The sequence below is a fragment of the Ascidiella aspersa genome, chromosome 5 (assembly GCF_963924565.1).
Source record: "Ascidiella aspersa chromosome 5, kaAscAspe10.2, whole genome shotgun sequence".
In the NCBI taxonomy this organism is placed as follows: Eukaryota; Metazoa; Chordata; class Ascidiacea; order Phlebobranchia; family Ascidiidae; genus Ascidiella; species Ascidiella aspersa.
Window position 1 is genome coordinate 29,346,961 of NC_139451.1, and position 21,218 is coordinate 29,368,178.

The following is a 21,218-nucleotide window of genomic DNA, read 5'->3' on the forward strand; positions in this document are numbered from 1 at the left end:
AAGTGACCACAGGGGGACTCGAACCCTCAATCGTCTGATTCGAAGTCAGACGTCTTATCCATTAGGCCATGCGGCCGAGGCAATTGCAACTTTAATAAACGGACATTTTTTAAATTTTTTAATTAATTATTAATTGAGAAAAAGGTTGTTACGTTTTATTCAAACTAATTTAAAAGTGACCACAGGGGGACTCGAACCCTCAATATTCTGATTCGAAGTCAGACGCCTTATCCATTAGGCCATGCGGCCGATGCAATTGTAACTTTAATGAACGGAAATTTTTTAATTTTTTTAATCAATTATAAAGTCGGAAAAAGTTGTTTTGTTTTCGTCAAACTAATTTAAAAGTGACCACAGGGAGGCTCGAACCCTCAATCTTCTGATTCGAAGTCAGACGCCTTATCCATTAGGCCATGCGGCTGACGCAATTCTAACTTTAATAAACGGACATTTTTTAAATTTTTTAATTAATTATTAATTGAGAAAAAGGTTGTTACGTTTTATTAAAACTAATTTAAAAGTGACCACAGGGGGACTCGAACCCTCAATCTTCTGATTCGAAGTCAGACGCCTTATCCATTAGGCCATGCGGCCGATGCAATTGTAACATTAATAAATGGACATTTTTAATTGTTTTTAATTAATTATAACGTCGGAAAAAGTTGTTACATTTTCGTCAAACTAATTTAAAGGTGACCACAGGGGGACTCGAAGCCTCAATCTTCTGATTCGAAGTCAGACGCCTTATCCATTAGGCCATGCGGCCGATGGGATTGTAACTTTAATGAATGGACATTTTTAAATTTATTAATTAATTGTAAAGTCGGAATAATTTGTTATTTTTTATTTAAACTAATTTAAAAGTGACCACAGGGGGACTCGTACCCTCAATCTTCTGATTCGAAGTCAGACGCCTTATCCATTAGGCCATGCGGCCGATGCAATTCTAACTTTAATGAACGGACATTTTAAAAGTTTTTCAATCAATTGTAAAGTCGGAAAAAGTTATTTTGTTTTCGCCAAACTAATTTAAAAGTGACCACAGGGGGACTCGAACCCTCAATCTTCTGATTCGAAGTCAGACGCCTTATCCATTAGGCCATGCGGCCGATGCAATTCTAACTTTAATGAACGGACATTTTTAAATTTTTTTAATCAATTGTAAAGTCCGAAAAAGTTGTTTTGTTTTCGTCAAACTAATTTAAAAGTGACCACAGGGGGACTCGAACCCTCAATCTTCTGATTCGAAGTCAGACGCCTTATCCATTAGGCCATGCGGCCGAGGCAATTGTAACTTTAATAAACGGACATTTTTTAAATTTTTTAATTAATTATTAATTGAGAAAAAGGTTGTTACGTTTTATTCAAACTAATTTAAAATTGACCACAGGGGGACTCGAACCATCAATATTCTGATTCGAAGTCAGACGCCTTATCCATTAGGCCATGCGGCCGATGCAATTGTAACTTTAATGAACGGAAATTTTTTAATTTTTTTAATCAATTATAAAGTCGGAAAAAGTTGTTTTGTTTTCGTCAAACTAATTTAAAAGTGACCACAGGGAGGCTCGAACCCTCAATCTTCTGATTCGAAGTCAGACGCCTTATCCATTAGGCCATGCGGCCGACGCAATTCTAACTTTAATAAACGGACATTTTTTAAATTTTTTAATTAATTATTAATTGAGAAAAAGGTTGTTACGTTTTATTAAAACTAATTTAAAAGTGACCACAGGGGGACTCGAACCCTCAATCTTCTGATTCGAAGTCAGACGCCTTATCCATTAGGCCATGCGGCCGATGGGATTGTAACTTTAATGAACGGACATTTTTAAATTTATTAATTAATTGTAAAGTCGGAAAAAGTTGTTTTGTTTTCGTCAAACTATTTTTAAAGTGACCACAGGGGGACTCGAATCCTAAATCTTCTGATTCGAAGTCAGACGCCTTATCCATTAGGCCATGCGGCCGATGCAATTGTAACATTAATAAATGGACATTTTTAATTGTTTTTAATTAATTATAACGTCGGAAAAAGTTGTTACATTTTCGTCAAACTAATTTAAAAGTGACCACAGGGGGACGCGAAGCCTCAATCTTCTGATTCGAAGTCAGACGCCTTATCCATTAGGCCATGCGGCCGATGGGATTGTAACTTTAATGAACGGACATTTTAAAATTTATTAATTAATTGTAAAGTCGGAAAAAGTTGTTTTGTTTTCGTCAAACTATTTTTAAAGTGACCACAGGGGGACTCGAATCCTAAATCTTCTGATTCGAAGTCAGACGCCTTATCCATTAGGCCATGCGGCCAATGCAATTCTAACTTTAATGAACGGACATTTTTAAAGTTTTTTAATCAATTGTAAAGTCGGAAAAAGTTGTTTTGTTTTCGCCAAACTAATTTAAAAGTGACCACAGGGGGACTCGAACCCTCAATCTTCTGATTCGAAGTCAGACGCCCTATCCATTAGGCCATGCGGCCGATGCAATTCTAACTTTAATGAACGGACATTTTTAAATTTTTTTAATCAATTGTAAAGTCGGAAAAAGTTGTTTTGTTTTCGTCAAACTAATTTAAAAGTGACCACAGGGGGACTCGAACCCTCAATCTTCTGATTCGAAGTCAGACGCCTTATCCATTAGGCCATGCGGCCGAGGCAATTGTAACTTTAATAAACGGACATTTTTAAAATTTTTTAATTAATTATTAATTGAGAAAAAGGTTGTTACGTTTTATTCAAACTAATTTAAAAGTGACCACAGGGGGACTCGAACCCTCAATATTCTGATTCGAAGTCAGACGCCTTATCCATTAGGCCATGCGGCCGATGCAATTGTAACTTTAATGAACGGAAATTTTTAAATTTGTTTAATCAATTATAAAGTCGGAAAAAGTTGATTTGTTTTCGTCAAACTAATTTAAAAGTGACCACAGGGGGGCTCGAACCCTCAATCTTCTGATTCGAAGTCAGATGCCTTATCCATTAGGCCATGCGGCCGAGGCAATTGTATCTTTAACAAACGGACATTTTTTAAATTTTTTATTTAATTATTAATTGAGAAAAAGCTTGTTATGTTTTATTAAAACTAATTTAAAAGTGACCACCGGGGGACTCGAACCCTAAATCTTCTGATTCGAAGTCAGACGCCTTATCCATTAGGCCATTGGGCCGATGCAATTGTAACTTTAATAAACGGATATTTTTAAAATTTTTTAATTAATTATAAAAAAATTATAAAGTCGGAAAAAGTTGTTATGTTTTCGTCAAACTATTTTAAAAGTGACCACAGGGGGACTCGAACCCCCAATCTTCTGATTCGAAGTCAGACGCCTTATCCATTAGGCCATGCGGCCGATGCAATTGTAACATTAATAAATGGACATTTTTATTTGTTTTTAATTAATTATAACGTCGGAAAAAGTTGTTACATTTTCGTCAAACTAATTTAAAAGTGACCACAGGGGGACTCGAAGCCTCAATCTTCTGATTCGAAGTCAGACGCCTTATCCATTAGGCCATGCGGCCGATGCAATTCTAACTTTAATGAACGGACATTTTTAAATTTTTTTAATCAATTGTAAAGTCGGAAAAAGTTGTTTTGTTTTCGTCAAACTAATTTAAAAGTGACCACAGGGGGACTCGAACCCTCAATTTTCTGATTCGAAGTCAGACGCCTTATCCATTAGGCCATGCGGCCGAGGTAATGGTAACTTTAATAAACGGACATTTTTAAAATTTTTTAATTAATTATTAATTGAGAAAAAGGTTGTTACGTTTTATTCAAACTAATTTAAAAGTGACCACAGGGGGACTCGAACCCTCAATCTTCTGATTCGAAGTCAGACGCCTTATCCATTAGGCCATGCGGCCGATGGGATTGTATCTTTAATGAACGGACATTTTTGAATTTATTAATTAATTGTAAAGTCGTAAAAAGTTGTTATGTTTTATTCAAACTAATTTAAATGAGACCACAGGGGGACTCGAACCCTCAATCTTCTGATTCGAAGTCAGACGCTTATCCATTAGGCCATGCGGCCGATGCACTTGTAACATTATTAAACAGACATTTTTTAAATTTTTTAATTAATTATTAATTGAGAAAAAGGTTGTTACGTTTTATTCAAACTAATTTAAAAGTGACCACAGGGGGACTCGAACCCTCAATCTTCTGATTCGAAGTCAGACGCCTTATCCATTAGGCCATGCGGCCGATGCAATTGTAACTTTAATAAACGGATATTTTTAAAAATTTTTATCAATTACAAAATTGGAAAAAGTTGTTATGTTTTCGTCAAACTAATTTAAAAGTGACCACAGGGGGACTCGAACCCTCAATCTTCTGATTCGAAGTCAGACGCCTTATCCATTAGGCCATGCGGCCGAGGCAATTGTAACTTTAATAAACGGACATTTTTAAAGTTTTTTAATCAATTGTAAAGTCGGAAAAAGTTGTTTTGTTTTCGCCAAACTAATTTAAAAGTGACCACAGGGGGACTCGAACCCTCAATCTTCTGATTCGAAGTCAGACGCCTTATCCATTAGGCCATGCGGCCGATGCAATTCTAAATTTAATGAACGGACATTTTTAAATTTTTTTAATCAATTGTAAAGTCGGAAAAAGTTGTTTTGTTTTCGTCAAACTAATTTAAAAGTGACCACAGGGGGACTCGAACCCTCAATCTTCTGATTCGAAGTCAGACGCCTTATCCATTAGGCCATGCGGCTGAGGCAATTGTAACTTTAATAAACGGACATTTTTAAAATTTTTTAATTAATTATTAATTGAGAAAAAGGTTGTTACGTTTTATTCAAACTAATTTAAAAGTGACCACAGGGGGACTCGAACCCTCAATCTTCTGATTCGAAGTCAGACGCCTTATCCATTAGGCCATGCGGACGATGCAATTGTAACTTTAATAAACGGATATTTTTAAAAATTTTTAATCAATTACAAAATTGGAAAAAGTTGTGATGTTTTCGTCAAACTAATTTAAAATAGACCACAGGGGGACTCGAACCCTCAATCTTCTGATTCGAAGTCAGACGCCTTATCCATTAGGCCATGCGGCTGATGCAATTGTAACTTTAATAAACGGACATTTTTTAAATTTTTTAATTAATTATAAAAAAATTATAAAGTCGGAAAAAGTTGTTTTGTTGTCGTCAAACTATTTTTAAAGTGACCACAGGGGGACTCGAACCCTAAATCTTCTGATTCGAAGTCAGACGCCTTATCCATTAGGCCATGCGGCCGATGCAATTGTAACTTTAATGAACGGAAATTTTTAAATTTTTTCAATCAATTATAAAGTGGAAAAAAGTTGTTTTGTTTTCGTCAAACTAATTTAAAAGTGACCACAGGGGGACTCGAACCCTCAATCTTCTGATTCGAAGTCAGACGCCTTATCCATTAGGCCATGCGGCCGATGCAATTGTAACTTTAATGAACGGACATTTTTAAATTTTTTTAATCAATTGTAAAGTCGGAAAAAGTTGTTTTGTTTTCGTCAAACTAATTTAAAAGTGACCACAGGGGGACTCGAACCCTCAATCTTCTGGTTCGAAGTCAGACGCCTTATCCATTAGGCCATGCGGCCGATGCAATTGTAACTTTAGTAAACGGACATTTTTTAAATTTTTTAATTAATTATTAATTGAGAAAAAGGTTGTTACGTTTTATTCAAACTAATTTAAAAGTGACCACAGGGGGACTCGAACCCTCAATCTTCTGATTCGAAGTCAGACGCCTTATCCATTAGGCCATGCGGCCAATGCACTTGTAACATTAATAAACGGACATATTTTAAATTTTTTAATTAATTATTAATTGAGAAAAAGGTTGTTACTTTTTATTCAAACTAATTTAAAAGTGACCACAATGGGACTCGAACCCTCAATCTTCTGATTCGAAGTCAGACGCCTTATCCATTAGGCCATGCGGCCGATGCAATTGTAACTTTAATGAACGGAAATTTTTTTGATTTTTTTAATCAATTGTAAAGTCGAAAAAAGTTGTTTTGTTTTCGTCAAACTAATTTAAAAGTGACCACAGGGGGACTCGAACCCTAAATCTTCTGATTCGAAGTCAGACGCCTTATCCATTAGGCCATGCGGCCGATGCAATTGTAACTTTAATGAACGGAAATTTTTTTGATTTTTTTAATCAATTGTAAAGTCGAAAAAAGTTGTTTTGTTTTCGTCAAACTAATTTAAAAGTGACCACAGGGGGACTCGAACCCTCAATCTTCTGATTCGAAGTCAGACGCCTTATCCATTAGGCCATGCGGCCGATGCAATTGTAACTTTAATGAACGGATATTTTTAAATTTATTAACTAATTGTAAAGTCGTAAAAAGTTGTTATGTTTTAATCAAACTAATTTAAAAGTGACCACAGGGGGACTCGAACCCTCAATCTTCTGATTCGAAGTCAGACGCCTTATCCATTAGGCCATGCGGCCGATGCAATTGTAACTTTAATGAACGGATATTTTTAAATTTATTAATTAATTGTAAAGTCGTAAAAAGTTGTTATGTTTTAATCAAACTAAATTAAAAGTGACCACAGGGGGACTCGAACCCTCAATCTTCTGATTCGAAGTCAGACGCCTTATCCATTAGGCCATGCGGCCGCTGCAATTGTAAAATTAATAAATGGACATTTTTAATTGTTTTTAATTAATTATAACGTCGGAAAAAGTTGTTACATTTTCGTCAAACTAATTTAAAAGTGACCACAGGGGGACTCGAACCCTCAATCTTCTGATTCGAAGTCAGACGCCTTATCCATTAGGCCATGCGGCCGATGGGATTGTAACTTTAATGAACGGACATTTTTAAATTTATTAATTAATTGTAAAGTCGGAAAAAGTTGTTTTGTTTTCGTCAAACTATTTTTAAAGTGACCACAGGGGGACTCGAATCCTAAATCTTCTGATTCGAAGTCAGACGCCTTATCCATTAGGCCATGCGGCCGATGCAATTGTAACTTTAATAAACGGAAATTTTTTAAATTTTTTAATTAATTATAAAAAAATTAAAAAGTCGGAAAAAGTTGTTTTGTTTTCGTCAAACTATTTTTAAAGTGACCACAGGGGGACTCGAACCCTAAATCTTCTGATTCGAAGTCAGACGCCTTATCCATTAGGCCATGCGGCCGATGCAATTGTAACTTTAATGAACGGAAATTTTTTAATTTTTTTAATCAATTGTAAAGTCGGAAAAAGTTGTTTTGTTTTCGTCAAACTAATTTAAAAGTGACCACAGGGGGACTCGAACCCTCAATCTTCTGATTCGAAGTCAGACGCCTTATCCATTAGGCCATGCGGCCGATGCAATTGTAACTTTAATAAACGGACATTTTTTAAATTTTTTAATTAATTATAAAAAAATTAAAAAGTCGGAAAAAGTTGTTTTGTTTTCGTCAAACTATTTTTAAATTGACCACAGGGGGACTCGAACCCTCAATCTTCTGATTCGAAGTCAGACACCTTATCCATTAGGCCATGCGGCCGATGCAATTGTAACTTTAATAAACGGACATTTTTAAATTTTTTAATTAATTATTAATTGAGAAAAAGGTTGTTATGTTTTATTCAAACTAATTTAAAAGTGACCACAGGGGGAGTCGAACCCTCAATCTTCTGATTCGAAGTCAGACGCCTTATCCATTAGGCCATGCGGCCGATGCAATAGTAACTTTAATGAACGGACATTTTTAAATTTATTAATTAATTGTAAAGTCGTAAAAAGTTGTTATGTTTTATTCAAACTAATTTAAAAGTGACCACAGGGGGACTCGAACCCTCAATCTTCTGATTCGAAGTCAGACGCCTTATCCATTAGGCCATGCGGCCGATGCAATTGTAAAATTAATAAATGGACATTTTTAATTGTTTTTAATTAATTATAACGTCGGAAAAAGTTTTTACATTTTCGTCAAACTAATTTAAAAGTGACCACAGGGGGACTCGAACCCTCAATCTTCTGATTCAAAGTCAGACGCCTTATCCATTAGGCCATGCGGCCGATGGGATTGTAACTTTAATGAACGGACATTTTTAAATTGATTAATTAATTGTAAAGTCGGAAAAAGTTGTTTTGTTTTCGTCAAACTATTTTTAAACTGACCACAGGGGGACTCGAATCCTAAATCTTCTGATTCGAAGTCAGACGCCTTATCCATTAGGCCATGCGGCCGATGCAATTCTAACTTTAATGAACGGACATTTTTAAAGTTTTTTAATCAATTGTAAAGTCGGAAAAAGTTGTTTTGTTTTCGCCAAACTAATTTAAAAGTGACCATAGGGGGACTCGAACCCTCAATCTTCTGATTCGAAGTCAGACGCCTTATCCATTAGGCCATGCGGCCGATGCAATTGTAACTTTAATGAACGGAAATTTTTAAATTTTTTTAATCAATTATAAAGTCGGAAAAAGTTGTTTTGTTTTCGTCAAACTAATTTAAAAGTGACCACAGGGGGACTCGAACCCTCAATCTTCTGATTCGAAGTCAGACGCCTTATCCATTAGGCCATTGGGCCGATGCAATTGTAACTTTAATAAACGGATATTTTAAAAATTTTTTAATTAATTATAAAAAAATTGTAAAGTCGGAAAAAGTTGTTATGTTTTCGTCAAACTATTTTAAAAGTGACCACAGGGGGACTCGAACCCCCAATCTTCTGATTCGAAGTCAGACGCCTTATCCATTAGGCCATGCGGCCGATGGGATTGTAACTTTAATGAACGGACATTTTTGAATTTATTAATTAATTGTAAAGTCGTAAAAAGTTGTTAGGTTTTATTCAAACTAATTTAAATGAGACCACAGGGGGACTCGAACCCTCAATCTTCTGATTCGAAGTCAGACGCCTTATCCATTAGGCCATGCGGCCGATGCACTTGTAACATTAATAAACGGACATTTTTTAAATTTTTTAATTAATTATTAATTGAGAAAAAGGTTGTTACGTTTTATTCAAACTTATTTAAAAGTGACCACAGGGGGACTCGAACCCTCAATCTTCTGATTCGAAGTCAGACGCCTTATCCATTAGGCCATGCGGCCGATGCACTTGTAACTTTAATAAACGGATATTTTTAAAAATTTTTAATCAATTACAAAATTGGAAAAAGTTGTGATGTTTTCGTCAAACTAATTTAAAAGTGACCACAGGGGGACTCGAACCCTCAATCTTCTGATTCGAAGTCAGACGCCTTATCCATTAGGCCATGCGGCCGATGCAATTGTAACTTTAATAAACGGACATTTTTTAAATTTTTTAATTAATTTTAAAAAAATTATAAAGTCGGAAAAAGTTGTTTTGTTGTCGTCAAACTATTTTTAAAGTGACCACAGGGGGACTCGAACCCTAAATCTTCTGATTCGAAGTCAGACGCCTTATCCATTAGGCCATGCGGCCGATGCAATTGTAACTTTAATGAACGGAAATTTTTAAATTTTTTCAATCAATTATAAAGTGGAAAAAAGTTGTTTTGTTTTCGTCAAACTAATTTAAAAGTGACCACAGGGGGACTCGAACCCTCAATCTTCTGATTCGAAGTCAGACGCCTTATCCATTAGGCCATGCGGCCGATGCAATTGTAACTTTAGTAAACGGACATTTTTTAAATTTTTTAATTAATTATTAATTGAGAAAAAGGTTGTTACGTTTTATTCAAACTAATTTAAAAGTGACCACAGGGGGACTCGAACCCTCAATCTTCTGATTCGAAGTCAGACGCCTTATCCATTAGGCCATGCGGCCAATTCACTTGTAACATTAATAAACGGACATATTTTAAATTTTTTAAATAATTATTAATTGAGAAAAAGGTTGTTACGTTTTCGTCAAACTAATTTAAAAGTGACCACAATGGGACTCGAACCCTCAATCTTCTGATTCGAAGTCAGACGCCTTATCCATTAGGCCATGCGGCCGATGCAATTGTAACTTTAATGAACGGAAATTTTTTTGATTTTTTTAATCAATTGTAAAGTCGAAAAAAGTTGTTTTGTTTTCGTCAAACTAATTTAAAAGTGACCACAGGGGGACTCGAACCCTAAATCTTCTGATTCGAAGTCAGACGCCTTATCCATTAGGCCATGCGGCCGATGCACTTGTAACTTTAATAAACGGATATTTTTAAAAATTTTTAATCAATTACAAAATTGGAAAAAGTTGTGATGTTTTCGTCAAACTAATTTAAAAGTGACCACAGGGGGACTCGAACCCTCAATCTTCTGATTCGAAGTCAGACGCCTTATCCATTAGGCCATGCGGCCGATGCAATTGTAACTTTAATAAACGGACATTTTTTAAATTTTTTAATTAATTATAAAAAAATTATAAAGTCGGAAAAAGTTGTTTTGTTGTCGTCAAACTATTTTTAAAGTGACCACAGGGGGACTCGAACCCTAAATCTTCTGATTCGAAGTCAGACGCCTTATCCATTAGGCCATGCGGCCGATGCAATTGTAACTTTAATGAACGGAAATTTTTAATTTTTTTCAATCAATTATAAAGTGGAAAAAAGTTGTTTTGTTTTCGTCAAACTAATTTAAAAGTGACCACAGGGGGACTCGAACCCTCAATCTTCTGATTCGAAGTCAGACGCCTTATCCATTAGGCCATGCGGCCGATGCAATTGTAACTTTAGTAAACGGACATTTTTTAAATTTTTTAATTAATTATTAATTGAGAAAAAGGTTGTTACGTTTTATTCAAACTAATTTAAAAGTGACCACAGGGGGACTCGAACCCTCAATCTTCTGATTCGAAGTCAGACGCCTTATCCATTAGGCCATGCGGCCAATTCACTTGTAACATTAATAAACGGACATATTTTAAATTTTTTAATTAATTATTAATTGAGAAAAAGGTTGTTACGTTTTCGTCAAACTAATTTAAAAGTGACCACAATGGGACTCGAACCCTCAATCTTCTGATTCGAAGTCAGACGCCTTATCCATTAGGCCATGCGGCCGATGCAATTGTAACTTTAATGAACGGAAATATTTTTGATTTTTTTAATCAATTGTAAAGTCGAAAAAAGTTGTTTTGTTTTCGTCAAACTAATTTAAAAGTGACCACAGGGGGACTCGAACCCTAAATCTTCTGATTCGAAGTCAGACGCCTTATCCATTAGGCCATGCGGCCGATGCAATTGTAACTTTAATGAACGGAAATTTTTTTGATTTTTTTAATCAATTGTAAAGTCGAAAAAAGTTGTTTTGTTTTCGTCAAACTAATTTAAAAGTGACCACAGGGGGACTCGAACCCTCAATCTTCTGATTCGAAGTCAGACGCCTTATCCATTAGGCCATGCGGCCGATGCAATTGTAACTTTAATGAACGGATATTTTTAAATTTATTAATTAATTGTAAAGTCGTAAAAAGTTGTTATGTTTTAATCAAACTAATTTAAAAGTGACCACAGGGGGACTCGAACCCTCAATCTTCTGATTCGAAGTCAGACGCCTTATCCATTAGGCCATGCGGCCGATGCAATTGTAACTTTAATGAACGGATATTTTTAAATTTATTAATTAATTGTAAAGTCGTAAAAAGTTGTTATGTTTTAATCAAACTAAATTAAAAGTGACCACAGGGGGACTCGAACCCTCAATCTTCTGATTCGAAGTCAGACGCCTTATCCATTAGGCCATGCGGCCGATGCAATTGTAACTTTAATGAACGGAAATTTTTTTGATTTTTTTAATCAATTGTAAAGTCGAAAAAAGTTGTTTTGTTTTCGTCAAACTAATTTAAAAGTGACCACAGGGGGACTCGAACCCTCAATCTTCTGATTCGAAGTCAGACGCCTTATCCATTAGGCCATGCGGCCGATGCAATTGTAACTTTAATGAACGGATATTTTTAAATTTATTAATTAATTGTAAAGTCGTAAAAAGTTGTTATGTTTTAATCAAACTAATTTAAAAGTGACCACAGGGGGACTCGAACCCTCAATCTTCTGATTCGAAGTCAGACGCCTTATCCATTAGGCCATGCGGCCGATGCAATTGTAACTTTAATGAACGGATATTTTTAAATTTATTAATTAATTGTAAAGTCGTAAAAAGTTGTTATGTTTTAATCAAACTAAATTAAAAGTGACCACAGGGGGACTCGAACCCTCAATCTTCTGATTCGAAGTCAGACGCCTTATCCATTAGGCCATGCGGCCGATGCAATTGTAAAATTAATAAATGGACATTTTTAATTGTTTTTAATTAATTATAACGTCGGAAAAAGTTGTTACATTTTCGTCAAACTAATTTAAAAGTGACCACAGGGGGACTCGAACCCTAAATATTCTGATTCGAAGTCAGACGCCTTATCCATTAGGCCATGCGGCCGATGCAATTGTAACTTTAATGAACGGAAATTTTTTAATTTTTTTAATCAATTGTAAAGTCGGAAAAAGTTGTTTGTTTTCGTCAAACTAATTTAAAAGTGACCACAGGGGGACTCGAACCCTCAATCTTCTGATTCGAAGTCAGACGCCTTATCCATTAGGCCATGCGGCCGATGCAATTGTAACTTTAATAAACGGACATTTTTTAAATTTTTTAATTAATTATAAAAAAATTAAAAAGTCGGAAAAAGTTGTTTTGTTTTCGTCAAACTATTTTTAAAGTGACCACAGGGGGACTCGAACCCTAAATATTCTGATTCGAAGTCAGACGCCTTATCCATTAGGCCATGCGGCCGATGCAATTGTAACTTTAATGAACGGAAATTTTTTAATTTTTTTTATCAATTGTAAAGTCGGAAAAAGTTGTTTTGTTTTCGTCAAACTAATTTAAAAGTGACCACAGGGGGACTCGAACCCTCAATCTTCTGATTCGAAGTCAGACGCCTTATCCATTAGGCCATGCGGCCGATGCAATTGTAACTTTAATAAACGGATATTTTTTAAATTTTTTAATTAATTATAAAAAAATTATAAAGTCGGAAAAAGTTGTTTTGTTGTCGTCAAACTATTTTTAAAGTGACCACAGGGGGACTCGAACCCTAAATCTTCTGATTCGAAGTCAGACGCCTTATCCATTAGGCCATGCGGCCGATGCAATTGTAACTTTAATGAACGGAAATTTTTAAATTTTTTCAATCAATTATAAAGTGGAAAAAAGTTGTTTTGTTTTCGTCAAACTAATTTAAAAGTGACCACAGGGGGACTCGAACCCTCAATCTTCTGATTCGAAGTCAGACGCCTTATCCATTAGGCCATGCGGCCGATGCAATTGTAACTTTAGTAAACGGACATTTTTTAAATTTTTTAATTAATTATTAATTGAGAAAAAGGTTGTTACGTTTTATTCAAACTAATTTAAAAGTGACCACAGGGGGACTCGAACCCTCAATCTTCTGATTCGAAGTCAGACGCCTTATCCATTAGGCCATGCGGCCAATTCACTTGTAACATTAATAAACGGACATATTTTAAATTTTTTAATTAATTATTAATTGAGAAAAAGGTTGTTACGTTTTCGTCAAACTAATTTAAAAGTGACCACAATGGGACTCGAACCCTCAATCTTCTGATTCGAAGTCAGACGCCTTATCCATTAGGCCATGCGGCCGATGCAATTGTAACTTTAATAAACGGATATTTTTAAAAATTTTTAATCAATTACAAAATTGGAAAAAGTTGTGATGTTTTCGTCAAACTAATTTAAAAGTGACCACAGGGGGACTCGAACCCTCAATCTTCTGATTCGAAGTCAGACGCCTTATCCATTAGGCCATGCGGCCGATGCAATTGTAACTTTAATAAACGGACATTTTTTAAATTTTTTAATTAATTATAAAAAAATTATAAAGTCGGAAAAAGTTGTTTTGTTGTCGTCAAACTATTTTTAAAGTGACCACAGGGGGACTCGAACCCTAAATCTTCTGATTCGAAGTCAGACGCCTTATCCATTAGGCCATGCGGCCGATGCAATTGTAACTTTAATGAACGGAAATTTTTAAATTTTTTCAATCAATTATAAAGTGGAAAAAAGTTGTTTTGTTTTCGTCAAACTAATTTAAAAGTGACCACAGGGGGACTCGAACCCTCAATCTTCTGATTCGAAGTCAGACGCCTTATCCATTAGGCCATGCGGCCGATGCAATTGTAACTTTAGTAAACGGACATTTTTTAAATTTTTTAATTAATTATTAATTGAGAAAAAGGTTGTTACGTTTTATTCAAACTAATTTAAAAGTGACCACAGGGGGACTCGAACCCTCAATCTTCTGATTCGAAGTCAGACGCCTTATCCATTAGGCCATGCGGCCAATTCACTTGTAACATTAATAAACGGACATATTTTAAATTTTTTAATTAATTATTAATTGAGAAAAAGGTTGTTACGTTTTCGTCAAACTAATTTAAAAGTGACCACAATGGGACTCGAACCCTCAATCTTCTGATTCGAAGTCAGACGCCTTATCCATTAGGCCATGCGGCCGATGCAATTGTAACTTTAATGAACGGAAATATTTTTGATTTTTTTAATCAATTGTAAAGTCGAAAAAAGTTGTTTTGTTTTCGTCAAACTAATTTAAAAGTGACCACAGGGGGACTCGAACCCTAAATCTTCTGATTCGAAGTCAGACGCCTTATCCATTAGGCCATGCGGCCGATGCAATTGTAACTTTAATGAACGGAAATTTTTTTGATTTTTTTAATCAATTGTAAAGTCGAAAAAAGTTGTTTTGTTTTCGTCAAACTAATTTAAAAGTGACCACAGGGGGACTCGAACCCTCAATCTTCTGATTCGAAGTCAGACGCCTTATCCATTAGGCCATGCGGCCGATGCAATTGTAACTTTAATGAACGGATATTTTTAAATTTATTAATTAATTGTAAAGTCGTAAAAAGTTGTTATGTTTTAATCAAACTAATTTAAAAGTGACCACAGGGGGACTCGAACCCTCAATCTTCTGATTCGAAGTCAGACGCCTTATCCATTAGGCCATGCGGCCGATGCAATTGTAACTTTAATGAACGGATATTTTTAAATTTATTAATTAATTGTAAAGTCGTAAAAAGTTGTTATGTTTTAATCAAACTAAATTAAAAGTGACCACAGGGGGACTCGAACCCTCAATCTTCTGATTCGAAGTCAGACGCCTTATCCATTAGGCCATGCGGCCGATGCAATTGTAACTTTAATGAACGGAAATTTTTTTGATTTTTTTAATCAATTGTAAAGTCGAAAAAAGTTGTTTTGTTTTCGTCAAACTAATTTAAAAGTGACCACAGGGGGACTCGAACCCTCAATCTTCTGATTCGAAGTCAGACGCCTTATCCATTAGGCCATGCGGCCGATGCAATTGTAACTTTAATGAACGGATATTTTTAAATTTATTAATTAATTGTAAAGTCGTAAAAAGTTGTTATGTTTTAATCAAACTAATTTAAAAGTGACCACAGGGGGACTCGAACCCTCAATCTTCTGATTCGAAGTCAGACGCCTTATCCATTAGGCCATGCGGCCGATGCAATTGTAACTTTAATGAACGGATATTTTTAAATTTATTAATTAATTGTAAAGTCGTAAAAAGTTGTTATGTTTTAATCAAACTAAATTAAAAGTGACCACAGGGGGACTCGAACCCTCAATCTTCTGATTCGAAGTCAGACGCCTTATCCATTAGGCCATGCGGCCGATGCAATTGTAAAATTAATAAATGGACATTTTTAATTGTTTTTAATTAATTATAACGTCGGAAAAAGTTGTTACATTTTCGTCAAACTAATTTAAAAGTGACCACAGGGGGACTCGAACCCTAAATATTCTGATTCGAAGTCAGACGCCTTATCCATTAGGCCATGCGGCCGATGCAATTGTAACTTTAATGAACGGAAATTTTTTAATTTTTTTAATCAATTGTAAAGTCGGAAAAAGTTGTTTGTTTTCGTCAAACTAATTTAAAAGTGACCACAGGGGGACTCGAACCCTCAATCTTCTGATTCGAAGTCAGACGCCTTATCCATTAGGCCATGCGGCCGATGCAATTGTAACTTTAATAAACGGACATTTTTTAAATTTTTTAATTAATTATAAAAAAATTAAAAAGTCGGAAAAAGTTGTTTTGTTTTCGTCAAACTATTTTTAAAGTGACCACAGGGGGACTCGAACCCTAAATATTCTGATTCGAAGTCAGACGCCTTATCCATTAGGCCATGCGGCCGATGCAATTGTAACTTTAATGAACGGAAATTTTTTAATTTTTTTTATCAATTGTAAAGTCGGAAAAAGTTGTTTTGTTTTCGTCAAACTAATTTAAAAGTGACCACAGGGGGACTCGAACCCTCAATCTTCTGATTCGAAGTCAGACGCCTTATCCATTAGGCCATGCGGCCGATGCAATTGTAACTTTAATAAACGGACATTTTTTAAATTTTTTAATTAATTATAAAAAAATTAAAAAGTCGGAAAAAGTTGTTTTGTTTTCGTCAAACTATTTTTAAAGTGACCACAGGGGGACTCGAACCCTCAATCTTCTGATTCGAAGTCAGACGCCTTATCCATTAGGCCATGCGGCCGATGCAATTGTAACTTTAATAAACGGACATTTTTAAATTTTTTAATTAATTATTAATTGAGAAAAAGGTTGTTATGTTTTATTCAAACTAATTTAAAAGTGACCACAGGGGGAGTCGAACCCTCAATCTTCTGATTCGAAGTCAGACGCCTTATCCATTAGGCCATGCGGCCGATGCAATAGTAACTTTAATGAACGGACATTTTTAAATTTATTAATTAATTGTAAAGTCGTAAAAAGTTGTTATGTTTTATTCAAACTAATTTAAAAGTGACCACAGGGGGACTCGAACCCTCAATCTTCTGATTCGAAGTCAGACGCCTTATCCATTAGGCCATGCGGCCGATGCAATTGTAAAATTAATAAATGGACATTTTTAATTGTTTTTAATTAATTATAACGTCGGAAAAAGTTGTTACATTTTCGTCAAACTAATTTAAAAGTGACCACAGGGGGACTCGAACCCTCAATCTTCTGATTCAAAGTCAGACGCCTTATCCATTAGGCCATGCGGCCGATGGGATTGTAACTTTAATGAACGGACATTTTTAAATTGATTAATTAATTGTAAAGTCGGAAAAAGTTGTTTTGTTTTCGTCAAACTATTTTTAAACTGACCACAGGGGGACTCGAATCCTAAATCTTCTGATTCGAAGTCAGACGCCTTATCCATTAGGCCATGCGGCCGATGCAATTCTAACTTTAATGAACGGACATTTTTAAAGTTTTTTAATCAATTGTAAAGTCGGAAAAAGTTGTTTTGTTTTCGCCAAACTAATTTAAAAGTGACCATAGGGGGACTCGAACCCTCAATCTTCTGATTCGAAGTCAGACGCCTTATCCATTAGGCCATTGGGCCGATGCAATTGTAACTTTAATAAACGGATATTTTAAAATTTTTTTAATTAATTATAAAAAAATTGTAAAGTCGGAAAAAGTTGTTATGTTTTCGTCAAACTATTTTAAAAGTGACCACAGGGGGACTCGAACCCCCAATCTTCTGATTCGAAGTCAGACGCCTTATCCATTAGGCCATGCGGCCGATGGGATTGTAACTTTAATGAACGGACATTTTTGAATTTATTAATTAATTGTAAAGTCGTAAAAAGTTGTTATGTTTTATTCAAACTAATTTAAATGAGACCACAGGGGGACTCGAACCCTCAATCTTCTGATTCGAAGTCAGACGCCTTATCCATTAGGCCATGCGGCCGATGCACTTGTAACATTAATAAACGGACATTTTTAAATTTTTTAAATAATTATTAATTGAGAAAAAGGTTGTTACGTTTTATTCAAACTAATTTAAAAGTGACCACAGGGGGACTCGAACCCTCAATCTTCTGATTCGAAGTCAGACGCCTTATCCATTAGGCCATGCGGCCGATGCACTTGTAACTTTAATAAACGGATATTTTTAAAAATTTTTAATCAATTACAAAATTGGAAAAAGTTGTGATGTTTTCGTCAAACTAATTTAAAAGTGACCACAGGGGGACTCGAACCCTCAATCTTCTGATTCGAAGTCAGACGCCTTATCCATTAGGCCATGCGGCCGATGCAATTGTAACTTTAATAAACGGACATTTTTTAAATTTTTTAATTAATTATAAAAAAATTATAAAGTCGGAAAAAGTTGTTTTGTTGTCGTCAAACTATTTTTAAAGTGACCACAGGGGGACTCGAACCCTAAATCTTCTGATTCGAAGTCAGACGCCTTATCCATTAGGCCATGCGGCCGATGCAATTGTAACTTTAATGAACGGACATTTTTAAATTTTTTTAATCAATTGTAAAGTCGGAAAAAGTTGTTTTGTTTTCGTCAAACTAATTTAAAAGTGACCACAGGGGGACTCGAAACCTCAATCTTCTGATTCGAAGTCAGACGCCTTATCCATTAGGCCATGCGGCCGATGCAATTGTAACTTTAATAAACGGACATTTTTAAAATTTTTTAATTAATTATTAATTGAGAAAAAGGTTGTTACGTTTTATTCAAACTAATTTAAAAGTGACCACAATGGGACTCGAACCCTCAATCTTCTGATTCGAAGTCAGACGCCTTATCCATTAGGCCATGCGGCCGATGCACTTGTAACTTGAATAAACGGATATTTTTAAAAATTTTTAATCAATTACAAAATTGGAAAAAGTTGTGATGTTTTCGTCAAACTAATTTTAAAGTGACCACAGGGGGACTCGAACCCTCAATCTTCTGATTCGAAGTCAGACGCCTTATCCATTAGGCCATGCGGCCGATGCAATTGTAACTTTAATGAACGGACATTTTTAAATTTTTTTAATCAATTGTAAAGTCGGAAAAAGTTGTTTTGTTTTCGTCAAACTAATTTAAAAGTGACCACAGGGGGACTCGAACCCTCAATCTTCTGATTCGAAGTCAGACGCTTTATCCATTAGGCCATGCGGCCGATGCAATTGTAACTTTAATAAACGGACATTTTTTAATTTTTTTAATTAATTATTAATTGAGAAAAAGGTTGTTACGTTTTATTCAAACTAATTTAAAAGTGACCACATGGGGAGTCGAACCCTCAATCTTCTGATTCGAAGTCAGACGCCTTATCCATTAGGCCATGCGGCCGATGCAATTGTAACTTTAATGAACGGAAATTTTTAAATTTTTTTAATCAATTATAAATTCGGAAAAAGTTTTTATGTTTTATTCAAACTAATTTAAAAGTGACCACAGGGGGACTCGAACCCTCAATCGTCTGATTTGTTATGTTTTCATCAAACTAATTCAAAAGTGACCACAGGGGGACTCGAACCCTCAATCTTCTGATTCGAAGTCAGACGCCTTATCCATTAGGCCATGCGGCCGATGCAATTGTAACTTTAATGAACGGAAATTTTTAAATTTGTTTAATCAATTATAAAGTCGGAAAAAGTTGATTTGTTTTCGTCAAACTAATTTAAAAGTGACCACAGGGGGGCTCGAACCCTCAATCTTCTATTTCGAAGTCAGATGCCTTATCCATTAGGCCATGCGGCCGAGGCAATTGTAACTTTAATAAACGGACATTTTTTAAATTTTTTATTTAATTATTAATTGAGAAAAAGGTTGTTACGTTTTATCAAAACTAATTTAAAAGTGACCACCGGGGGACTCGAACCCTCAATATTCTGATTCGAAGTCAGACGCCTTATCCATTAGGCCATTGGGCCGATGCAATTGTAACTTTAATAAGCGGATATTTTAAAAATTTTTTAATTAAGTTTAAAAAAATTTTAAAGTCGGAAAAAGTTGTTATGTTGTCGTCAAACTATTTTTAAAGTGACCAGAGGGGGACTCGAACCCTAAATCTTCTGATTCGAAGTCAGACGCCTTATCCATTAGGCCATGCGGCCGATGCAATTGTAACTTTAATGAACGGACATTTTTAATTGTTTTTAATTAATTATAACGTCGGAAAAAGTTGTTACATTTTCGTCAAACTAATTTAAAAGTGACCACAGGGGGACTCGAACCCTCAATCTTCTGATTCGAAGTCAGACGCCTTACCCATTAGGCCATGCGGCCGATGAAATTGTAACTTTAATAAACGGATATTTTTAAAAATTTTTAATCAATTACAAAATTGGAAAAAGTTGTGATGTTTTCGTCAAACTAATTTAAAATAGACCACAGGGGGACTCGAACCCTCAATCTTCTGATTCGAAGTCAGACGCCTTATCCATTAGGCCATGCGGCCGATGCAATTGTAACTTTAATAAACGGACATTTTTTAAATTTTTTAATCAATTATAAAAAAATTATAAAGTCGGAAAAAGTTGTTTTGTTGTCGTCAAACTATTTTTAAAGTGACCACAGGGGGACTCGAACCCTAAATCTTCTGATTCGAAGTCAGACGCCTTATCCATTAGGCCATGCGGCCGATGCAATTGTAACTTTAATGAACGGAAATTTTTAAATTTTTTCAATCAATTATAAAGTGGAAAAAAGTTGTTTTGTTTTCGTCAAACTAATTTAAAAGTGACCACAGGGGGACTCAAACCCTCAATCTTCTGATTCGAAGTCAGACGCCTTATCCATTAGGCCATGCGGCCGATGCAATTGTAACTTTAATGAACGGACATTTTTAAATTTTTTTCATCAATTGTAAAGTCGGAAAAAGTTGTTTTGTTTTCGTCAAACTAATTTAAAAGTGACCACAGGGGGACTCGAACCCTCAATCTTCTGGTTCGAAGTCAGACGCCTTATCCATTAGGCCATGCGGCCGATGCAATTGTAACTTTAGTAAACGGACATTTTTTAAATTTTTTAATTAATTATTAATTGAGAAAAAGGTTGTTACGTTTTATTAAAACTAATTTAAAAGTGACCACCGGGGGACTCGAACCCTCAATATTCTGATTCGAAGTCAGACGCCTTATCCATTAGGCCATTGGGCCGATGCAATTGTAACTTTAATAAGCGGATATTTTAAAAATTTTTTAATTAAGTTTAAAAAAATTATAAAGTCGGAAAAAGTTGTTATGTTGTCGTCAAACTATTTTTAAAGTGACCACAGGGGGACTCGAACCCTAAATCTTCTGATTCGAAGTCAGACGCCTTATCCATTAGGCCATGCGGCCGATGCAATTGTAACTTTAATGAACGGAAATTTTTTTGATTTTTTTAATCAATTGTAAAGTCGAAAAAA

The 21,218-nt window shown here is 35.2% G+C and overlaps 102 non-coding genes across 102 annotated transcripts; all 102 read right to left on the minus strand.

Annotated features, from left to right (window-relative positions):
* Nucleotides 1–3: 3 nt before the first annotated feature.
* Nucleotides 4–76, minus strand: Trnar-ucg (transfer RNA arginine (anticodon UCG)). Its single transcript has one exon. It is a non-coding gene; the product is annotated as a tRNA-Arg (tRNA).
* Nucleotides 77–176: 100 nt separating this feature from the next.
* Trnar-ucg (transfer RNA arginine (anticodon UCG)) lies at nucleotides 177–249 on the minus strand. The gene has a single exon. It is a non-coding gene; the product is annotated as a tRNA-Arg (tRNA).
* A 272-nt stretch (nucleotides 250–521) lies between these two features.
* Nucleotides 522–594, minus strand: Trnar-ucg (transfer RNA arginine (anticodon UCG)). Its single transcript has one exon. It is a non-coding gene; the product is annotated as a tRNA-Arg (tRNA).
* Nucleotides 595–693: 99 nt separating this feature from the next.
* On the minus strand, nucleotides 694–766 carry Trnar-ucg (transfer RNA arginine (anticodon UCG)). Its single transcript has one exon. It is a non-coding gene; the product is annotated as a tRNA-Arg (tRNA).
* Nucleotides 767–864: 98 nt separating this feature from the next.
* Trnar-ucg (transfer RNA arginine (anticodon UCG)) lies at nucleotides 865–937 on the minus strand. Its single transcript has one exon. It is a non-coding gene; the product is annotated as a tRNA-Arg (tRNA).
* A 99-nt stretch (nucleotides 938–1,036) lies between these two features.
* Nucleotides 1,037–1,109, minus strand: Trnar-ucg (transfer RNA arginine (anticodon UCG)). The gene has a single exon. It is a non-coding gene; the product is annotated as a tRNA-Arg (tRNA).
* Nucleotides 1,110–1,208: 99 nt separating this feature from the next.
* Trnar-ucg (transfer RNA arginine (anticodon UCG)) lies at nucleotides 1,209–1,281 on the minus strand. The gene has a single exon. It is a non-coding gene; the product is annotated as a tRNA-Arg (tRNA).
* Nucleotides 1,282–1,553: 272 nt separating this feature from the next.
* Nucleotides 1,554–1,626, minus strand: Trnar-ucg (transfer RNA arginine (anticodon UCG)). The gene has a single exon. It is a non-coding gene; the product is annotated as a tRNA-Arg (tRNA).
* Nucleotides 1,627–1,726: 100 nt separating this feature from the next.
* Nucleotides 1,727–1,799, minus strand: Trnar-ucg (transfer RNA arginine (anticodon UCG)). The gene has a single exon. It is a non-coding gene; the product is annotated as a tRNA-Arg (tRNA).
* A 613-nt stretch (nucleotides 1,800–2,412) lies between these two features.
* Trnar-ucg (transfer RNA arginine (anticodon UCG)) lies at nucleotides 2,413–2,485 on the minus strand. Its single transcript has one exon. It is a non-coding gene; the product is annotated as a tRNA-Arg (tRNA).
* A 99-nt stretch (nucleotides 2,486–2,584) lies between these two features.
* On the minus strand, nucleotides 2,585–2,657 carry Trnar-ucg (transfer RNA arginine (anticodon UCG)). The gene has a single exon. It is a non-coding gene; the product is annotated as a tRNA-Arg (tRNA).
* A 100-nt stretch (nucleotides 2,658–2,757) lies between these two features.
* On the minus strand, nucleotides 2,758–2,830 carry Trnar-ucg (transfer RNA arginine (anticodon UCG)). Its single transcript has one exon. It is a non-coding gene; the product is annotated as a tRNA-Arg (tRNA).
* Nucleotides 2,831–2,929: 99 nt separating this feature from the next.
* On the minus strand, nucleotides 2,930–3,002 carry Trnar-ucg (transfer RNA arginine (anticodon UCG)). Its single transcript has one exon. It is a non-coding gene; the product is annotated as a tRNA-Arg (tRNA).
* A 283-nt stretch (nucleotides 3,003–3,285) lies between these two features.
* Trnar-ucg (transfer RNA arginine (anticodon UCG)) lies at nucleotides 3,286–3,358 on the minus strand. The gene has a single exon. It is a non-coding gene; the product is annotated as a tRNA-Arg (tRNA).
* A 99-nt stretch (nucleotides 3,359–3,457) lies between these two features.
* On the minus strand, nucleotides 3,458–3,530 carry Trnar-ucg (transfer RNA arginine (anticodon UCG)). Its single transcript has one exon. It is a non-coding gene; the product is annotated as a tRNA-Arg (tRNA).
* Nucleotides 3,531–3,629: 99 nt separating this feature from the next.
* Trnar-ucg (transfer RNA arginine (anticodon UCG)) lies at nucleotides 3,630–3,702 on the minus strand. The gene has a single exon. It is a non-coding gene; the product is annotated as a tRNA-Arg (tRNA).
* Nucleotides 3,703–3,802: 100 nt separating this feature from the next.
* Trnar-ucg (transfer RNA arginine (anticodon UCG)) lies at nucleotides 3,803–3,875 on the minus strand. The gene has a single exon. It is a non-coding gene; the product is annotated as a tRNA-Arg (tRNA).
* A 270-nt stretch (nucleotides 3,876–4,145) lies between these two features.
* On the minus strand, nucleotides 4,146–4,218 carry Trnar-ucg (transfer RNA arginine (anticodon UCG)). The gene has a single exon. It is a non-coding gene; the product is annotated as a tRNA-Arg (tRNA).
* Nucleotides 4,219–4,316: 98 nt separating this feature from the next.
* Nucleotides 4,317–4,389, minus strand: Trnar-ucg (transfer RNA arginine (anticodon UCG)). Its single transcript has one exon. It is a non-coding gene; the product is annotated as a tRNA-Arg (tRNA).
* A 99-nt stretch (nucleotides 4,390–4,488) lies between these two features.
* Nucleotides 4,489–4,561, minus strand: Trnar-ucg (transfer RNA arginine (anticodon UCG)). Its single transcript has one exon. It is a non-coding gene; the product is annotated as a tRNA-Arg (tRNA).
* Nucleotides 4,562–4,660: 99 nt separating this feature from the next.
* On the minus strand, nucleotides 4,661–4,733 carry Trnar-ucg (transfer RNA arginine (anticodon UCG)). Its single transcript has one exon. It is a non-coding gene; the product is annotated as a tRNA-Arg (tRNA).
* A 100-nt stretch (nucleotides 4,734–4,833) lies between these two features.
* On the minus strand, nucleotides 4,834–4,906 carry Trnar-ucg (transfer RNA arginine (anticodon UCG)). The gene has a single exon. It is a non-coding gene; the product is annotated as a tRNA-Arg (tRNA).
* Nucleotides 4,907–5,005: 99 nt separating this feature from the next.
* Nucleotides 5,006–5,078, minus strand: Trnar-ucg (transfer RNA arginine (anticodon UCG)). The gene has a single exon. It is a non-coding gene; the product is annotated as a tRNA-Arg (tRNA).
* Nucleotides 5,079–5,188: 110 nt separating this feature from the next.
* On the minus strand, nucleotides 5,189–5,261 carry Trnar-ucg (transfer RNA arginine (anticodon UCG)). Its single transcript has one exon. It is a non-coding gene; the product is annotated as a tRNA-Arg (tRNA).
* Nucleotides 5,262–5,360: 99 nt separating this feature from the next.
* Trnar-ucg (transfer RNA arginine (anticodon UCG)) lies at nucleotides 5,361–5,433 on the minus strand. The gene has a single exon. It is a non-coding gene; the product is annotated as a tRNA-Arg (tRNA).
* Nucleotides 5,434–5,532: 99 nt separating this feature from the next.
* Nucleotides 5,533–5,605, minus strand: Trnar-ucg (transfer RNA arginine (anticodon UCG)). The gene has a single exon. It is a non-coding gene; the product is annotated as a tRNA-Arg (tRNA).
* Nucleotides 5,606–5,705: 100 nt separating this feature from the next.
* Nucleotides 5,706–5,778, minus strand: Trnar-ucg (transfer RNA arginine (anticodon UCG)). The gene has a single exon. It is a non-coding gene; the product is annotated as a tRNA-Arg (tRNA).
* Nucleotides 5,779–5,878: 100 nt separating this feature from the next.
* Nucleotides 5,879–5,951, minus strand: Trnar-ucg (transfer RNA arginine (anticodon UCG)). Its single transcript has one exon. It is a non-coding gene; the product is annotated as a tRNA-Arg (tRNA).
* Nucleotides 5,952–6,051: 100 nt separating this feature from the next.
* On the minus strand, nucleotides 6,052–6,124 carry Trnar-ucg (transfer RNA arginine (anticodon UCG)). Its single transcript has one exon. It is a non-coding gene; the product is annotated as a tRNA-Arg (tRNA).
* A 100-nt stretch (nucleotides 6,125–6,224) lies between these two features.
* On the minus strand, nucleotides 6,225–6,297 carry Trnar-ucg (transfer RNA arginine (anticodon UCG)). Its single transcript has one exon. It is a non-coding gene; the product is annotated as a tRNA-Arg (tRNA).
* Nucleotides 6,298–6,395: 98 nt separating this feature from the next.
* On the minus strand, nucleotides 6,396–6,468 carry Trnar-ucg (transfer RNA arginine (anticodon UCG)). The gene has a single exon. It is a non-coding gene; the product is annotated as a tRNA-Arg (tRNA).
* A 98-nt stretch (nucleotides 6,469–6,566) lies between these two features.
* On the minus strand, nucleotides 6,567–6,639 carry Trnar-ucg (transfer RNA arginine (anticodon UCG)). Its single transcript has one exon. It is a non-coding gene; the product is annotated as a tRNA-Arg (tRNA).
* A 99-nt stretch (nucleotides 6,640–6,738) lies between these two features.
* Nucleotides 6,739–6,811, minus strand: Trnar-ucg (transfer RNA arginine (anticodon UCG)). The gene has a single exon. It is a non-coding gene; the product is annotated as a tRNA-Arg (tRNA).
* Nucleotides 6,812–7,092: 281 nt separating this feature from the next.
* Nucleotides 7,093–7,165, minus strand: Trnar-ucg (transfer RNA arginine (anticodon UCG)). Its single transcript has one exon. It is a non-coding gene; the product is annotated as a tRNA-Arg (tRNA).
* A 99-nt stretch (nucleotides 7,166–7,264) lies between these two features.
* On the minus strand, nucleotides 7,265–7,337 carry Trnar-ucg (transfer RNA arginine (anticodon UCG)). Its single transcript has one exon. It is a non-coding gene; the product is annotated as a tRNA-Arg (tRNA).
* A 110-nt stretch (nucleotides 7,338–7,447) lies between these two features.
* Nucleotides 7,448–7,520, minus strand: Trnar-ucg (transfer RNA arginine (anticodon UCG)). Its single transcript has one exon. It is a non-coding gene; the product is annotated as a tRNA-Arg (tRNA).
* Nucleotides 7,521–7,619: 99 nt separating this feature from the next.
* On the minus strand, nucleotides 7,620–7,692 carry Trnar-ucg (transfer RNA arginine (anticodon UCG)). The gene has a single exon. It is a non-coding gene; the product is annotated as a tRNA-Arg (tRNA).
* A 98-nt stretch (nucleotides 7,693–7,790) lies between these two features.
* Trnar-ucg (transfer RNA arginine (anticodon UCG)) lies at nucleotides 7,791–7,863 on the minus strand. Its single transcript has one exon. It is a non-coding gene; the product is annotated as a tRNA-Arg (tRNA).
* Nucleotides 7,864–7,962: 99 nt separating this feature from the next.
* Nucleotides 7,963–8,035, minus strand: Trnaq-uug (transfer RNA glutamine (anticodon UUG)). The gene has a single exon. It is a non-coding gene; the product is annotated as a tRNA-Gln (tRNA).
* A 270-nt stretch (nucleotides 8,036–8,305) lies between these two features.
* Nucleotides 8,306–8,378, minus strand: Trnar-ucg (transfer RNA arginine (anticodon UCG)). Its single transcript has one exon. It is a non-coding gene; the product is annotated as a tRNA-Arg (tRNA).
* Nucleotides 8,379–8,660: 282 nt separating this feature from the next.
* Trnar-ucg (transfer RNA arginine (anticodon UCG)) lies at nucleotides 8,661–8,733 on the minus strand. Its single transcript has one exon. It is a non-coding gene; the product is annotated as a tRNA-Arg (tRNA).
* A 98-nt stretch (nucleotides 8,734–8,831) lies between these two features.
* Nucleotides 8,832–8,904, minus strand: Trnar-ucg (transfer RNA arginine (anticodon UCG)). Its single transcript has one exon. It is a non-coding gene; the product is annotated as a tRNA-Arg (tRNA).
* A 100-nt stretch (nucleotides 8,905–9,004) lies between these two features.
* Trnar-ucg (transfer RNA arginine (anticodon UCG)) lies at nucleotides 9,005–9,077 on the minus strand. Its single transcript has one exon. It is a non-coding gene; the product is annotated as a tRNA-Arg (tRNA).
* A 99-nt stretch (nucleotides 9,078–9,176) lies between these two features.
* On the minus strand, nucleotides 9,177–9,249 carry Trnar-ucg (transfer RNA arginine (anticodon UCG)). Its single transcript has one exon. It is a non-coding gene; the product is annotated as a tRNA-Arg (tRNA).
* A 110-nt stretch (nucleotides 9,250–9,359) lies between these two features.
* Nucleotides 9,360–9,432, minus strand: Trnar-ucg (transfer RNA arginine (anticodon UCG)). The gene has a single exon. It is a non-coding gene; the product is annotated as a tRNA-Arg (tRNA).
* A 99-nt stretch (nucleotides 9,433–9,531) lies between these two features.
* On the minus strand, nucleotides 9,532–9,604 carry Trnar-ucg (transfer RNA arginine (anticodon UCG)). Its single transcript has one exon. It is a non-coding gene; the product is annotated as a tRNA-Arg (tRNA).
* A 100-nt stretch (nucleotides 9,605–9,704) lies between these two features.
* Trnar-ucg (transfer RNA arginine (anticodon UCG)) lies at nucleotides 9,705–9,777 on the minus strand. The gene has a single exon. It is a non-coding gene; the product is annotated as a tRNA-Arg (tRNA).
* A 100-nt stretch (nucleotides 9,778–9,877) lies between these two features.
* Trnar-ucg (transfer RNA arginine (anticodon UCG)) lies at nucleotides 9,878–9,950 on the minus strand. Its single transcript has one exon. It is a non-coding gene; the product is annotated as a tRNA-Arg (tRNA).
* A 100-nt stretch (nucleotides 9,951–10,050) lies between these two features.
* On the minus strand, nucleotides 10,051–10,123 carry Trnar-ucg (transfer RNA arginine (anticodon UCG)). The gene has a single exon. It is a non-coding gene; the product is annotated as a tRNA-Arg (tRNA).
* A 99-nt stretch (nucleotides 10,124–10,222) lies between these two features.
* Trnar-ucg (transfer RNA arginine (anticodon UCG)) lies at nucleotides 10,223–10,295 on the minus strand. Its single transcript has one exon. It is a non-coding gene; the product is annotated as a tRNA-Arg (tRNA).
* Nucleotides 10,296–10,405: 110 nt separating this feature from the next.
* Nucleotides 10,406–10,478, minus strand: Trnar-ucg (transfer RNA arginine (anticodon UCG)). The gene has a single exon. It is a non-coding gene; the product is annotated as a tRNA-Arg (tRNA).
* Nucleotides 10,479–10,577: 99 nt separating this feature from the next.
* Nucleotides 10,578–10,650, minus strand: Trnar-ucg (transfer RNA arginine (anticodon UCG)). The gene has a single exon. It is a non-coding gene; the product is annotated as a tRNA-Arg (tRNA).
* A 100-nt stretch (nucleotides 10,651–10,750) lies between these two features.
* Trnar-ucg (transfer RNA arginine (anticodon UCG)) lies at nucleotides 10,751–10,823 on the minus strand. Its single transcript has one exon. It is a non-coding gene; the product is annotated as a tRNA-Arg (tRNA).
* Nucleotides 10,824–10,923: 100 nt separating this feature from the next.
* Trnar-ucg (transfer RNA arginine (anticodon UCG)) lies at nucleotides 10,924–10,996 on the minus strand. Its single transcript has one exon. It is a non-coding gene; the product is annotated as a tRNA-Arg (tRNA).
* Nucleotides 10,997–11,096: 100 nt separating this feature from the next.
* On the minus strand, nucleotides 11,097–11,169 carry Trnar-ucg (transfer RNA arginine (anticodon UCG)). Its single transcript has one exon. It is a non-coding gene; the product is annotated as a tRNA-Arg (tRNA).
* A 100-nt stretch (nucleotides 11,170–11,269) lies between these two features.
* Trnar-ucg (transfer RNA arginine (anticodon UCG)) lies at nucleotides 11,270–11,342 on the minus strand. Its single transcript has one exon. It is a non-coding gene; the product is annotated as a tRNA-Arg (tRNA).
* Nucleotides 11,343–11,440: 98 nt separating this feature from the next.
* On the minus strand, nucleotides 11,441–11,513 carry Trnar-ucg (transfer RNA arginine (anticodon UCG)). The gene has a single exon. It is a non-coding gene; the product is annotated as a tRNA-Arg (tRNA).
* Nucleotides 11,514–11,611: 98 nt separating this feature from the next.
* Nucleotides 11,612–11,684, minus strand: Trnar-ucg (transfer RNA arginine (anticodon UCG)). Its single transcript has one exon. It is a non-coding gene; the product is annotated as a tRNA-Arg (tRNA).
* A 100-nt stretch (nucleotides 11,685–11,784) lies between these two features.
* Nucleotides 11,785–11,857, minus strand: Trnar-ucg (transfer RNA arginine (anticodon UCG)). Its single transcript has one exon. It is a non-coding gene; the product is annotated as a tRNA-Arg (tRNA).
* A 98-nt stretch (nucleotides 11,858–11,955) lies between these two features.
* Trnar-ucg (transfer RNA arginine (anticodon UCG)) lies at nucleotides 11,956–12,028 on the minus strand. The gene has a single exon. It is a non-coding gene; the product is annotated as a tRNA-Arg (tRNA).
* A 98-nt stretch (nucleotides 12,029–12,126) lies between these two features.
* Nucleotides 12,127–12,199, minus strand: Trnar-ucg (transfer RNA arginine (anticodon UCG)). The gene has a single exon. It is a non-coding gene; the product is annotated as a tRNA-Arg (tRNA).
* A 270-nt stretch (nucleotides 12,200–12,469) lies between these two features.
* Nucleotides 12,470–12,542, minus strand: Trnar-ucg (transfer RNA arginine (anticodon UCG)). Its single transcript has one exon. It is a non-coding gene; the product is annotated as a tRNA-Arg (tRNA).
* A 282-nt stretch (nucleotides 12,543–12,824) lies between these two features.
* Trnar-ucg (transfer RNA arginine (anticodon UCG)) lies at nucleotides 12,825–12,897 on the minus strand. The gene has a single exon. It is a non-coding gene; the product is annotated as a tRNA-Arg (tRNA).
* A 110-nt stretch (nucleotides 12,898–13,007) lies between these two features.
* Trnar-ucg (transfer RNA arginine (anticodon UCG)) lies at nucleotides 13,008–13,080 on the minus strand. The gene has a single exon. It is a non-coding gene; the product is annotated as a tRNA-Arg (tRNA).
* Nucleotides 13,081–13,179: 99 nt separating this feature from the next.
* Nucleotides 13,180–13,252, minus strand: Trnar-ucg (transfer RNA arginine (anticodon UCG)). The gene has a single exon. It is a non-coding gene; the product is annotated as a tRNA-Arg (tRNA).
* A 100-nt stretch (nucleotides 13,253–13,352) lies between these two features.
* On the minus strand, nucleotides 13,353–13,425 carry Trnar-ucg (transfer RNA arginine (anticodon UCG)). Its single transcript has one exon. It is a non-coding gene; the product is annotated as a tRNA-Arg (tRNA).
* A 100-nt stretch (nucleotides 13,426–13,525) lies between these two features.
* Trnar-ucg (transfer RNA arginine (anticodon UCG)) lies at nucleotides 13,526–13,598 on the minus strand. The gene has a single exon. It is a non-coding gene; the product is annotated as a tRNA-Arg (tRNA).
* A 99-nt stretch (nucleotides 13,599–13,697) lies between these two features.
* Nucleotides 13,698–13,770, minus strand: Trnar-ucg (transfer RNA arginine (anticodon UCG)). The gene has a single exon. It is a non-coding gene; the product is annotated as a tRNA-Arg (tRNA).
* Nucleotides 13,771–13,880: 110 nt separating this feature from the next.
* Nucleotides 13,881–13,953, minus strand: Trnar-ucg (transfer RNA arginine (anticodon UCG)). The gene has a single exon. It is a non-coding gene; the product is annotated as a tRNA-Arg (tRNA).
* A 99-nt stretch (nucleotides 13,954–14,052) lies between these two features.
* Trnar-ucg (transfer RNA arginine (anticodon UCG)) lies at nucleotides 14,053–14,125 on the minus strand. The gene has a single exon. It is a non-coding gene; the product is annotated as a tRNA-Arg (tRNA).
* Nucleotides 14,126–14,225: 100 nt separating this feature from the next.
* Trnar-ucg (transfer RNA arginine (anticodon UCG)) lies at nucleotides 14,226–14,298 on the minus strand. The gene has a single exon. It is a non-coding gene; the product is annotated as a tRNA-Arg (tRNA).
* A 100-nt stretch (nucleotides 14,299–14,398) lies between these two features.
* Nucleotides 14,399–14,471, minus strand: Trnar-ucg (transfer RNA arginine (anticodon UCG)). The gene has a single exon. It is a non-coding gene; the product is annotated as a tRNA-Arg (tRNA).
* Nucleotides 14,472–14,571: 100 nt separating this feature from the next.
* On the minus strand, nucleotides 14,572–14,644 carry Trnar-ucg (transfer RNA arginine (anticodon UCG)). Its single transcript has one exon. It is a non-coding gene; the product is annotated as a tRNA-Arg (tRNA).
* A 100-nt stretch (nucleotides 14,645–14,744) lies between these two features.
* On the minus strand, nucleotides 14,745–14,817 carry Trnar-ucg (transfer RNA arginine (anticodon UCG)). Its single transcript has one exon. It is a non-coding gene; the product is annotated as a tRNA-Arg (tRNA).
* Nucleotides 14,818–14,915: 98 nt separating this feature from the next.
* On the minus strand, nucleotides 14,916–14,988 carry Trnar-ucg (transfer RNA arginine (anticodon UCG)). Its single transcript has one exon. It is a non-coding gene; the product is annotated as a tRNA-Arg (tRNA).
* A 98-nt stretch (nucleotides 14,989–15,086) lies between these two features.
* Trnar-ucg (transfer RNA arginine (anticodon UCG)) lies at nucleotides 15,087–15,159 on the minus strand. Its single transcript has one exon. It is a non-coding gene; the product is annotated as a tRNA-Arg (tRNA).
* A 100-nt stretch (nucleotides 15,160–15,259) lies between these two features.
* Nucleotides 15,260–15,332, minus strand: Trnar-ucg (transfer RNA arginine (anticodon UCG)). Its single transcript has one exon. It is a non-coding gene; the product is annotated as a tRNA-Arg (tRNA).
* Nucleotides 15,333–15,430: 98 nt separating this feature from the next.
* Nucleotides 15,431–15,503, minus strand: Trnar-ucg (transfer RNA arginine (anticodon UCG)). Its single transcript has one exon. It is a non-coding gene; the product is annotated as a tRNA-Arg (tRNA).
* Nucleotides 15,504–15,601: 98 nt separating this feature from the next.
* On the minus strand, nucleotides 15,602–15,674 carry Trnar-ucg (transfer RNA arginine (anticodon UCG)). The gene has a single exon. It is a non-coding gene; the product is annotated as a tRNA-Arg (tRNA).
* A 270-nt stretch (nucleotides 15,675–15,944) lies between these two features.
* Nucleotides 15,945–16,017, minus strand: Trnar-ucg (transfer RNA arginine (anticodon UCG)). The gene has a single exon. It is a non-coding gene; the product is annotated as a tRNA-Arg (tRNA).
* Nucleotides 16,018–16,299: 282 nt separating this feature from the next.
* Nucleotides 16,300–16,372, minus strand: Trnar-ucg (transfer RNA arginine (anticodon UCG)). Its single transcript has one exon. It is a non-coding gene; the product is annotated as a tRNA-Arg (tRNA).
* A 110-nt stretch (nucleotides 16,373–16,482) lies between these two features.
* On the minus strand, nucleotides 16,483–16,555 carry Trnar-ucg (transfer RNA arginine (anticodon UCG)). Its single transcript has one exon. It is a non-coding gene; the product is annotated as a tRNA-Arg (tRNA).
* Nucleotides 16,556–16,654: 99 nt separating this feature from the next.
* On the minus strand, nucleotides 16,655–16,727 carry Trnar-ucg (transfer RNA arginine (anticodon UCG)). Its single transcript has one exon. It is a non-coding gene; the product is annotated as a tRNA-Arg (tRNA).
* A 98-nt stretch (nucleotides 16,728–16,825) lies between these two features.
* On the minus strand, nucleotides 16,826–16,898 carry Trnar-ucg (transfer RNA arginine (anticodon UCG)). Its single transcript has one exon. It is a non-coding gene; the product is annotated as a tRNA-Arg (tRNA).
* Nucleotides 16,899–16,997: 99 nt separating this feature from the next.
* Trnaq-uug (transfer RNA glutamine (anticodon UUG)) lies at nucleotides 16,998–17,070 on the minus strand. Its single transcript has one exon. It is a non-coding gene; the product is annotated as a tRNA-Gln (tRNA).
* Nucleotides 17,071–17,523: 453 nt separating this feature from the next.
* On the minus strand, nucleotides 17,524–17,596 carry Trnar-ucg (transfer RNA arginine (anticodon UCG)). The gene has a single exon. It is a non-coding gene; the product is annotated as a tRNA-Arg (tRNA).
* A 98-nt stretch (nucleotides 17,597–17,694) lies between these two features.
* Nucleotides 17,695–17,767, minus strand: Trnar-ucg (transfer RNA arginine (anticodon UCG)). Its single transcript has one exon. It is a non-coding gene; the product is annotated as a tRNA-Arg (tRNA).
* A 99-nt stretch (nucleotides 17,768–17,866) lies between these two features.
* Trnar-ucg (transfer RNA arginine (anticodon UCG)) lies at nucleotides 17,867–17,939 on the minus strand. The gene has a single exon. It is a non-coding gene; the product is annotated as a tRNA-Arg (tRNA).
* Nucleotides 17,940–18,038: 99 nt separating this feature from the next.
* Trnar-ucg (transfer RNA arginine (anticodon UCG)) lies at nucleotides 18,039–18,111 on the minus strand. Its single transcript has one exon. It is a non-coding gene; the product is annotated as a tRNA-Arg (tRNA).
* A 110-nt stretch (nucleotides 18,112–18,221) lies between these two features.
* Trnar-ucg (transfer RNA arginine (anticodon UCG)) lies at nucleotides 18,222–18,294 on the minus strand. Its single transcript has one exon. It is a non-coding gene; the product is annotated as a tRNA-Arg (tRNA).
* Nucleotides 18,295–18,393: 99 nt separating this feature from the next.
* Trnar-ucg (transfer RNA arginine (anticodon UCG)) lies at nucleotides 18,394–18,466 on the minus strand. Its single transcript has one exon. It is a non-coding gene; the product is annotated as a tRNA-Arg (tRNA).
* Nucleotides 18,467–18,566: 100 nt separating this feature from the next.
* On the minus strand, nucleotides 18,567–18,639 carry Trnar-ucg (transfer RNA arginine (anticodon UCG)). The gene has a single exon. It is a non-coding gene; the product is annotated as a tRNA-Arg (tRNA).
* Nucleotides 18,640–18,738: 99 nt separating this feature from the next.
* Trnar-ucg (transfer RNA arginine (anticodon UCG)) lies at nucleotides 18,739–18,811 on the minus strand. Its single transcript has one exon. It is a non-coding gene; the product is annotated as a tRNA-Arg (tRNA).
* Nucleotides 18,812–18,910: 99 nt separating this feature from the next.
* Nucleotides 18,911–18,983, minus strand: Trnar-ucg (transfer RNA arginine (anticodon UCG)). Its single transcript has one exon. It is a non-coding gene; the product is annotated as a tRNA-Arg (tRNA).
* A 100-nt stretch (nucleotides 18,984–19,083) lies between these two features.
* Trnar-ucg (transfer RNA arginine (anticodon UCG)) lies at nucleotides 19,084–19,156 on the minus strand. Its single transcript has one exon. It is a non-coding gene; the product is annotated as a tRNA-Arg (tRNA).
* Nucleotides 19,157–19,322: 166 nt separating this feature from the next.
* Trnar-ucg (transfer RNA arginine (anticodon UCG)) lies at nucleotides 19,323–19,395 on the minus strand. The gene has a single exon. It is a non-coding gene; the product is annotated as a tRNA-Arg (tRNA).
* Nucleotides 19,396–20,022: 627 nt separating this feature from the next.
* Trnar-ucg (transfer RNA arginine (anticodon UCG)) lies at nucleotides 20,023–20,095 on the minus strand. The gene has a single exon. It is a non-coding gene; the product is annotated as a tRNA-Arg (tRNA).
* Nucleotides 20,096–20,194: 99 nt separating this feature from the next.
* Trnar-ucg (transfer RNA arginine (anticodon UCG)) lies at nucleotides 20,195–20,267 on the minus strand. Its single transcript has one exon. It is a non-coding gene; the product is annotated as a tRNA-Arg (tRNA).
* Nucleotides 20,268–20,377: 110 nt separating this feature from the next.
* Nucleotides 20,378–20,450, minus strand: Trnar-ucg (transfer RNA arginine (anticodon UCG)). The gene has a single exon. It is a non-coding gene; the product is annotated as a tRNA-Arg (tRNA).
* Nucleotides 20,451–20,549: 99 nt separating this feature from the next.
* Nucleotides 20,550–20,622, minus strand: Trnar-ucg (transfer RNA arginine (anticodon UCG)). The gene has a single exon. It is a non-coding gene; the product is annotated as a tRNA-Arg (tRNA).
* Nucleotides 20,623–20,721: 99 nt separating this feature from the next.
* Trnar-ucg (transfer RNA arginine (anticodon UCG)) lies at nucleotides 20,722–20,794 on the minus strand. Its single transcript has one exon. It is a non-coding gene; the product is annotated as a tRNA-Arg (tRNA).
* A 283-nt stretch (nucleotides 20,795–21,077) lies between these two features.
* Nucleotides 21,078–21,150, minus strand: Trnar-ucg (transfer RNA arginine (anticodon UCG)). Its single transcript has one exon. It is a non-coding gene; the product is annotated as a tRNA-Arg (tRNA).
* Nucleotides 21,151–21,218: the final 68 nt, after the last annotated feature.